Here is a 7,627-nt window from a genome sequence, read left to right as displayed (position 1 = left end):
TCGGAGCCCAGAAGTTCCTAGATATGGGGATGATTCAAGCAGATCTGTATTTCCAAGCCTTGTGGTGGCCCCCAAAGCTAGAGGACTTGGACAATGCCGGTGGGCGCAAGATCCATGTCATCGGGGAAAGCACTCGCTCTGGTTTGACCACAGTAGATGCTAGCCCCCTGGTCCATCAGTGGGCTAGCAAAAGATGAACCAGTTCCCACCTACTTAAATGGTTAAATCCCTTTTCCCAGAATACTTACATTAGTTTTACTAGAAATACATGAAAACTGGACAATTTCCAAAATCGAACAATAAGCTTTAAACTGCTTCCCTAGATACAATTCGATACAATTTTTATTTGGCTTGAATTTTATTCTTTGTCCAGAAAATGCAATTATCGTGTTAATTAATGAAAGCAGAAAGACTCGGATGATTTACTAATAACCAAGGTTAAGTAGATGAATTCAAATATACAGCAGATATATATATACTGTATATGATGAAGAATTTGGGGATATTTAGGGATTTAGGGATCTTTAGGGACGTGGATATCTTTGATGTATGGGTTTAAATGACTGGCAAAGCAAGTATGTATTTATTTTTAGGTGTTTTAATTTAATGATGGGAAGTTTTAGACAGGGATGTCTGGCATTCTGATTGATATGAACGATGGCTTTCATGGGGAGTAGGCGAAAGGTTGCTTATAAGTTTGGCCACAATGTCTATCCTGACGATTCGCCCACGTTTGGCTTTTATATGGCTGCCATAACCAGAATTCTTGGACTTCGGCAAGCGTCAATGCACTTGGAGGGCACAGTGAGGGCATTTCATGGCTGTAGCGTAATGTGACATCACTCCTTTGTCAAAGTAATGGCAGTAAGATACTACCGTATATTATTTTTTCCTGTATATGTTTATACTGTTGAGCTGCATCTAGGCTGTCCTTAGGCAGGGGCAAATAGGAGTCGTACTGTGGCATGTGGTCTCCCCAGGTCTGAGTGACGCTGAATGCTGAGGTATGATGTCATACCCCCGCACTCTGCACGTGTTAACTATGTGTATGTGCTCGCCTGCTGGATACAAGCGTCCGCGTGCTACGTTCTTTCATCACCCGGCTAGACTATTTCTGCTGCGTCCGCGTGTATCCAGCAGGCAGCCATACACGTAACCATTGGATCGGTCATACGGGTAGCGCTTATTGTGGGCGAGAGGTGCAGAAGGCATCGCCCAACCAGGTAATTGCCCAGTGTGCCCAAAATGTCAGTCCGAGCCTAGCATAATTGCAAAATACTGTGTCGTTAACTATCAGGAAATATAGCATATGGTTCATTTTAAGGTTTTCGTGATGTAATAGCGCTACAAAATCTACTGGAGCGCTATAAATAAAAAAATAAAATAATAACAGTGACATCACATGTGGGTGGTAGCGTGATGCTAGCTCTCGTTCCACCTTACAAGCTATGACCTCATAGCCGGAGGGGAATTAAGAGAGAAAGAAACCCGACATAGAAAATCTTTCAAGCATTTTAATTATTTTCTTTTCATTTCTTAATAAGAACTGAAAGTGCCCAATTTGCAATTTTAAGCCCAGAAAAACTTTCAATCTTCTGTATCTCCGAACGAGATAGATACATTAAGATTAATTAGCAATGTATTTGTACTTAAAAATACCTTTTCTCCAGAGTAAGCAAATTACACTTCATAATGGAAATGATAAAATAAGTACATAATGGGTGGTTTGCATTCTTGACTTCAGATTTAAAGCCGGACACCTCAAAAAAATTCTTCAAAATATTTTAATGCCCCCCAAAAATATATATGCGTCGCTTTATTGCCGTATAAAATGTCTTCTTTTAAATAGTAATAGAATTTGGTCTATTTATGCAAAATAGATAATTATAAGATTTGCCAATTATTGCCAAAAGGTCATTTTACACAGAAAAAGGTAGCGCTTTGTGGCAGCTGTGTAACGTCCGCGTGTGCACGAGTGGTATTATATTGTTAGGCGTTTTCATTCATTTAAGTATTTTTCGCAAATTAAATTATTTTACTGATAACACAGGGCAGATTTTTTTTAATCTATTTATTCATTCATGACAGCATCAGCTTTTTTTCCCCTTGGTATTGAAATAACGGAATAAATAAGACTTTCTTTTATGTTTAGTTCTACCAGAGCCTTAACGATTAAAGAATTTGCTAATTTTTGTGCTTTGATGACTTGTGTCTCCACGTTTTTTTTGTTTAAAACCAATAGAATTCTTACGTCTGTGATAAACCGATGGGATTTTGAGATGTCCAATGTAAATTTTGTACATGGTTACCCAAACATGACAACGATTCCCTACAGAATATTGGGAGAACTGAACGGTTCCTAGTTAAGTAATTGAATTCCCTCTTCTCGATGAAATATCAATTTTCCCAATTCTCAAATAAATATAAATGTCATTTATTCTAGAGCTGGGTAAGACGTTGAAAAATGTTACCATGGAAATTGGTTTTCACCCGAGAGTAGTCGTTATATTTGGACATGGTCCTTCTATAGACAATAGTCTACCATGTGACCCGAGAGGACAAATCCATTAACGTATTAACGCCCTGCACAGTGTAGAAAGGAGCTTCAATCTCTTAGGAGAAGAGCCTCGTTCCATAGAGGTAGCTACCATGTATGGGTTAAGTGGGCCTCCTCTGGCAGTTGGGCATCAAACAAGTTACATTGGATGGAACTAATGTCTGTACCCTGCTTTACCTCAGGACGAGACCTTTTTAATGTATTTTCAGGTCTTACAGAGACACAAAGACGACACTTTGCTCATCAAGTAAAGAAACTGTCTCAGATTTCACATTTGTACTAAAACGTTTGTAAAAAGGTCCATAATTGTTCTGTCGTGTTTTTGGACCACATGTAATAATAAACTGTTGTATGCTCACGTTAGAACACGTGTCACGTTTTCTCTTTTTAATTAGACACTAGCGTATCATGTTCGAAATGTACTCACTTGCCACCACACCATTCAAGAACAGCCCCGTAGGGAAAGAATTGGACGGAGGGGCCCCATGAATGAAGTGCCGGACAAGGTACCCCGTGGAAAGCCTAGTGTTAAGGGTTAAGGCATGACTAGGCAAAATTTTAGCACCTAAAGTGTTAAGCCTTTCAGGCACGTGCAAGACCAGACGGGAGGGGGTAATTGCCCTCCCTGAGGGGGTATATAAAGGGGGGGGTTTATGCTATAGGGTCAGCATTTTAAAAAATATTTTCCCGCCCATCCCTCCCTGATTTTTGCATTAGCCGGGGGCTCAGGTTTTTACGCTGGTACGGTGCAGGAGTTAACCATCTAGGTGTGGTTACTTGTGGTGCACAGAGGTGTAAGTGCAGGACACTCCGGGGGCAGCTGCCCCTGTGAATCGTATGGTCGTGTGACTGCCGCGCTGGGGGACGCCGGCAGTTCCAGCAGGGATACAGGTGGATACGCCCATACCAGCAGGTTACTTCATGGTTATGATTGGTTATCATTGTGGTTGTTATTTTGACGGTGAAATGTTTATATACTGGGCCAAAATATGTTTGGCTAATAAACGGTTATAAAGTTATCAATGTTGTAAACATTTAATAAAGGTTGAGTGTCGCGGTGCTGTGTTATATGCGGTCCGCACCGCGGACAAATAAAATCCATAGTTGACAATTAATAAAGTTTTTGAAATAAAGAATTGTCTCTTGTTTTATTTAGAAGGTGGGGGGGGACCGAAACTGGACGCTACTTCATTCATGAAGTAGGAACATCTTCATGGAGTCCATCATCCCGTCACATTTTTCACCTGCTTTTTATATCGTCTCCCTTGGGCAGTTTTGTTTTGACCTGATGAAGCAGGTGATCCTTCTATAGACGATGGTCTTCCATATGACCTCAGAGGACACACATGTGATCACATTAATACCCTGCATACTTTAAGTGATTGACCTAAGAACATGTGGAGATGGATAACCACTGGGCAGCACTTGTGGGTTTAATGATATGTGTCCCACCTAAACATCTAGAGTATTGGGAGATGTATAAGATAGTTGGAGCACAATTTTTTGGAGACGCTCAGACCTTTTTTGGGTTCTTGGCCCAGAGACACCATTGTAGGATACAAAAGTCTAAGGTATAAAGATGCACCTCAGGTTTTGTAATGGCTGACAGTACAACCTACACATAGCAGAGAATATTTCTGTGCTTCCTCAATGGGCTTCAGTGAGCAATAGTACAAATATATGTTGTCATGTCCCAGAACCCTTATTAAATCTCATCACAGAGTGACTCAAGGGATCAGAAGAAGTCAAGAGCCACAGACCTCGCTGTTCAGATGGCCAACTGGTGCTTCTGAACGTTCCTACTCCTATCCTGCGTAGGACATCTTTATTTGATGACCTCAACATTAAAGTTCATGTTGTAAATCTAAATTAATATCTAAGGACTGACCTTTTCGGGACGTACAATAAATTAAGAAAAATAAAATAGACAATTTTATTGGCATTGACTAACTGTCTGGACAGCCCTTGGGCATCCCCAAACATTTAAAAGATGGGAATAAAGAAATGAAATGGTTTTGAATTAGGAAAATGTGATACATTTTGACTTTAGGGCAAAGGTCTACCTAATCAAACGTCTGCCTGGAAGTCGTTTGCTGTTATTATGTATAAATCTTCATTCATCTCTTGATGACATCAGCTTCATCTGAGCATGTCGGACGTGAAGAGGATCACGACGTGGACAGGTCCCTTTTGATAATTCAAGTTTCAATGTGCTGACATAATTGGTATAATAAAGTCCCCAAAATAATAAAAAGTAAAATTAAATAAATTTAATTAATTAAGATAAATCATATCCATGGTGGACCAGAAATGTGCCAAATTCACCCCATTGTTTTAGTAGGAGGCCTCTCCTTCCACTAGTTGGCTGCTTCAAGCAGAAAATCTGGTATGTAAACCGGACCACGGATTGGGCATTTTGCTGCAGCTTTGGGGCTGCAGCTTCTCCTAAAGGTAATACATTTGCATTTCTTGATGGTAAGACTGACCCTTGTAAAGAGTAATCTGGCAGCTAGATCTTTAATATATCTGTTATTAGTTAGGCTTTTTAGACTATATTTATTATTTGTCGTTTCTGCATGTAAGCGTCCATTTTGTCTTCATCAGGACCGCCTCTTCTCCCGTGGGAAGCTTCATTCACTGTTTTGCTGCACAGTAAAGTAGGACTACAAATAGATTTTTGGTGGCGGGTGAATATGGAGCTAACATTTCCAAGCAATTATAAAATCCAAGAGCCACAAATATCTTATTTTAATGAAGTCTTAATTAAAAAAGGATCCTGCTAATAAAACAGGAGGAGACACTAAAAAACAATAAAAAAAAACAGATTTATTATTTTTTATTTATATTTTATTTTGGATCAGATCAGTTGGAGGAATCTGGTAGAATAATAGTCGGATAGGAATGACCTGAAACATAAAATATATTAAACATGAAGCTATTAATATTGAAATGTATTTGAGATTTGTTTGAGACTCAAACTCTTTCCCTCCAAGAGAACTTTTAGAGACTGAAATTAGTCACAGAACCAATTACAACGTCTGCGAATGTGCTGATAACGTCTAATAAAATCCACCGGGAAATTGATTTTTAGGCTGTAATTGAGCACAGGTGAAAACCCCAAGCTGCATCAGCTGCATACTTACCAAAAGGTGACCGTTGGCTTTACCTCTTCTGTTCGGCAGAGATAAGAGTATTACATAATTAATAAAGGTGTTTTCCCCCCAAAAAAGTGTATATGTTAACCCTTGCTCGGCTGGGTTCCGTTACTTTAGCTTAGTTTGTATAAAAGAAAAGGCTAGGATGGAATACCAAATAAAAATAATGAGATGGGGCCACCGCCTTACCCAGCCAAGCGCCATCATGGAAGATGTTATGCTGTCTTCTCAAAGAGATCGTAATGGATATGGAGGCAGCCAGTGATATGGTTACCCCAGCTGAATGGTTGACGGAACAGACACAAAGGTTTCAGCAAGTGCCTTCTTGCCCCATTTATCCATAGGACTCCCAGCTTCTTTGATGCCACATTGCAACTTTTGCCCACCTTGTGCAACCTGAGGGCCAGAGAGCAACAAGATTCCTTAGATTAGTATTTCATGTGAAATTAGTTAATTCCGTAGAAATATTAGAGAATCTAACATTCAAACAGATATGCATAATATAACATAAGGAGAAGAGGGCCCTGCTCTTGAGAGCTTGCAATCTATTAGGATAGGGTTGAAGGACAGATGGTTTCGTTCAGGATGCAGGTTTTGTGTATTAGGAGGATAGATTGTAAGCTTCTACGAATAGACTAGAATAGGTAGAGGAACTTCTGAAAGAGGTAGGGAATTCTAGAGGACTGCATGGTGAAATACTGGAGACACGAGCAGGAGAAATGGTTGAAGAGAGACATCTTGGACAGAATGAAGATACAGGGGCAACCACCGGAACAGGGCTGTGGGCAACTGGACGCGCAGTTGGGACATGGTGTATTTAAGTTGTTTTCTTTCATAGAACAATTTCAATTGAAGTTGTTCCCCCTTTAAATTTCAGTTTAGTTAAAAGACTAAGTTTCATATTTCTTAATTTTATTGTTTCCCTACTTACTGAGTGATAACACCTAAGGCTTTAATTGGAACCCAGACGTATACAGATGGCCGATGTATAAATAAATCCTAATGTCTTCCACGGAATTAAATTATTCTAGGAATCTGTGCGTTAAAACCAGACCGAGTTGTTTATGCAGTATTAAGACTGACATATGGGTATCAAGTCGCACCTTAGGGATTTTTTGAAAAGCAAGATCTTAAATTAGGGTTGTCTCATTTCGAGGCCGCGTAGCTATAGTTACAGTTAGGAATACGAGCGGGGAGTTATTCCCTGAATTTGCTAATTTATTTATAAAGTTATCAAGGAATACGCTTATTTCAGTTAGGATATACACTCAATAGAAATCCTTTTCCGCAAGGCTTTAGCTATAGAAACAGTCGCCCGTAGGGGTTCACCCTCCCCAAGTAAGGACAGTCTAAGGAAATGTAGTATATGCTTTCATCTTACTCACTTCTCCCTTCATTTACAGGTTCCTAATAAGTTAAAAATATACTCCTTTCATTTAATCCCCAATTTGCCCGTTTTTTTCCGGCCAAAATTCAATAGGGAGGTATGAGTTCTGACCATGTCAGCAGATGCTCATGTGTCTTGGGTCAATCTTGAATGGTTGACCAAGTATTCTTTTTTTTAATAAACACCTCCCTGGAAAACAATTTATTGATCTTTATTAAGAACAATCTCTGGACCGCTAGAAAATACGCAGGTGGACATGTGTTTTTTTTTTTAATTATTTTTTCATTATTTGTCTCAACCGAATAGGCTCCATTTTTAGTGGACAAAACCAATGGTGGGATCGCTCGAGTCCAAAGAGCTATAGACTTCAAAAAAAGAAAGGGACAAGATCCAGCTTCTTATATGTACGCAATGTCAATTAGCATGCTTGTTCTCAACGTTTGAAATACTTTGACAAGGTCATCTACTAAGGTGGACATTGTTGGCAGTAACACCCCATCCAGCCAGTGTAAAAGCAACACGTATATC

Source organism: Spea bombifrons, chromosome 13, assembly GCF_027358695.1.
Source record: "Spea bombifrons isolate aSpeBom1 chromosome 13, aSpeBom1.2.pri, whole genome shotgun sequence".
Lineage (NCBI taxonomy): Eukaryota > Metazoa > Chordata > Amphibia > Anura > Pelobatidae > Spea > Spea bombifrons.
Note: the sequence above shows the minus strand (reverse complement) of the source record.